Below are 3,052 nucleotides of genomic sequence, written 5' to 3' on the forward strand. Positions count from 1 at the left end.
TAATTTAAATGCCACAGCTTCTAGGGAAAAACAACCCCCGGGCCGCCCCCAAACTTCCACCAGCGGGCAAAGGCAGGGGAGCATGTTTCTCACCAAGATGTCCCTGTCCCTGGCACCCCCAGCCCTCACTGCTGAGGGGAGCATCAGTGCCCGGCCCACCCGCACCCCTGCCCGCACCCACGTTTTAACAACAACAACAACCACCAACAACAACAGCAACAGCAAAAACCCCAAAACAAACAACAACAGCAGCCACCCGTCGGGCAGCAATGCCTCAATGCTGCATCCCAGTGTCCCCCAAGAACCTGCAGGCAGTTCTTTTGCTCCCTGGGGAGGGATGCTGGGGCAGTCCCAGTCTTCTGAAGTGAAGACTAGGATGCCCTGCGCCCCTGTGCCTGTGCCACCACAAACCAAAGCTGCTGCTGCCCCACCTGGGGAGAGGCCTCCAGGGTCCCTTCAGGGCAGCCCAGGGTGAGGGTACCAGGGAGGGCCCCTGGCTGCAATCTCACTCGCTCCACCACCCCTGCCCACACAGCTGGGTTCCTCATGAACCTGCTGCTGGGCTCCCTGTTGGGCCCCACAGTTCTGGTAGGGTGGTGGGGACCTCCCTGCGTCATCTGGACCTTTGGTTCTCCTGGGTGCAACAAGCACCGCAATGCCAGGGGCATCTACCACTGACCCCACAGAGTCCTATTTTTCTCACTCTTTTGCAATCACTCATCACAGACCCTGGCCCAGATTTCCTCACTGATGTACGCGCTCTTCCAGTGGCTCTGCCAAACCCCCTGGCAGCTCCAAGGCTCTCCCCACCCTGCGGGGCCACATGGGGCTGTGGGACCACACTGGCCTGGGCCATCCCCACCAGACCCGGGCTGAGGAAGGGCAGCAGTGGGTGCACCCGGGCCCAAGCCAAGCTATTTGAGAATCTCAGCTATTATTTGTCTTCTTTCTTTCTTTCTTTTTTTTTTTTTTTTTTGAAATCTGGACTTGCTGCTGGCTGTTTGCTCTGCATAAAGCCAGGGAAGGTTTCAGACTGCACAAGCGAGGTTCTTCATTGGCCATTTTAAACTCCCTGAGTTTTCTTATGCCTGTATATTTTGGTTGATGAATCCCAAAATACAGGATGTTTCCCTCAGGAAACTGGAGAGGCAAATTTTTGTGTAGCTTTTAACCGAGTCTTGATTACTTCTCACCCTTCACAGTCACCATTTGTGCTCACCCTTAATATAAGAGTTTTTAATAAATTATCCATTTTTAGAGTGTTAAAGCTTCATTCTTGTAGCCTTTTTGCCCCTATGATATTTCCCAAGAAATTTGATACCAAAGTGATAGTTGACAGAGAGGTAAATCATGAATACCTTCAGTGAAATCAGAGGTTATGTTAGAGAAAAACTGGTGTAAATGGAAGGAGACTCAGGCAGGCTTTTCATCTGAAGCTTTGTTTGTTTCTTTTATATACCCCACCCTCCTTCATGAAGATGTTAAACTATTTTATTTAAAGGAATTATTACACATCCCTCATTACCTACCCTGGTGGTATTGCAATATCTATCTTTAAAATCAATTTAGAAATTTCAGTTCAGAATTACTGGCTAGCTGGCAATGATACCTTTACAGTGACAAGCAGAATAGGTCTTATTCCTTGGAATTTCCTGCCAAAAAAACAAAGCCCTGGCACCAACAGGAAGAATTAAGCTCCTAGTTTTCCACCCACTTTTGTTTGTCAGCAAAATTCAGGGAGTCACGCAACTGAAGCCCGGATTCTGCTTCGATATGCCTTTAGTCTGGTAATAGTCTATAAGCATTTCTAATATAGGAAAAAATATTCTGTGCACATGGAGAGGCAGAAAATGGTTGCTTTCCAGAATAACTGTGTCTACGTGCATTGATTTTGCAGTTTTCGTATCCATCTGCTAGTGGATTAATGCTAATCATTGGCTTGAATATAGTCAATAAAGCCTTCCATCATACACGCAAAAATAATGTAGGCAGCATGATTCATAAGACACTGTTATCTATGTTTTGAGTGTATATTTACTGTTAACTCAGACTTTAAAGCAAAGTTTCCCACAGGGTTCCTTGTATCCTCAGCAGGGCAATACATAGTGTGTGATTATAGATTTATAGAGAAACTCTTTCGTTTCTCTTCTAGGTCTTTTTGCTTCTTGAATAACCCAACATTTTCCCATACCAAAACCTCCAGGTAGGAATGATTATAATTTTTTTTTTTTTTTTTTTCCTTCTTGGATTGTGATCCACATCCCTTTTCAGCCACTTCCTTCTGATCATGAGTGGGGAAAATCCCAACCGAGGTGTTTCTGTCCAGGCAGGGGAGGTGGGAGGGAAGCAGCCGCTAGGGGAGCTCGATGTTGGGAGTAACCTCCGAGCATCCTCCTCACAGCTTACACAGCTTTCTGCAGTACCCAGGAGCGGAAGCTTGAAAGAGAGTGTTAAGTTGAAAAAAAGCAGAAACAAAACAAATGGACACAGTATAAAGCTTTTTCTTTTCTTTTTTTTTTTCTTTTTTTTCTTTTTTTTATGGCAGGCAATTTTATATCCAAGTATTTGAAAGTTATTTTCTTGTCCCTCTGTACGTTGAAATGTGCTGTGTGCATATATGTGTGTGTGTGAGCCTCTCCAAGTGCACAGAGGTGACAAGTAATCATGGCACATATTTCTCAAGTTTCTGATGACCCATAGAACTAAGAGATATCGAAATGTAGCTGCTCAAGCACCAGCCATGAGTATGAGAATATCCAACGTTTAGTCCCAGTTGTAATGTTGACTTGCTTTTCTGGTCGTTGGCAGGTGACTTAGATCCAGTATTCGCATCACTTAAACATTGCTAAGAATAAACCTTCAAAAGAAATAATATCTTTTTCTTGTTCTTGTTATAAATTTTTTTAACTGGATTATTAATGGTTAGTATGTTAATTTGTGTTTTGGTTGTTTATCTAAGGAATTTATCTGGGCAACTGAGTCAGTGATCATTAGAGGCTGTGGGTGTATGAAGAGCCAAAATAGATTTTTTTCCCACGCAGATCAATACCAG

Source organism: Charadrius vociferus, unplaced genomic scaffold (genome assembly GCF_000708025.1).
Source record: "Charadrius vociferus isolate BGI_N301 unplaced genomic scaffold, ASM70802v2 scaffold255, whole genome shotgun sequence".
Taxonomy (NCBI): Eukaryota; Metazoa; Chordata; class Aves; order Charadriiformes; family Charadriidae; genus Charadrius; species Charadrius vociferus.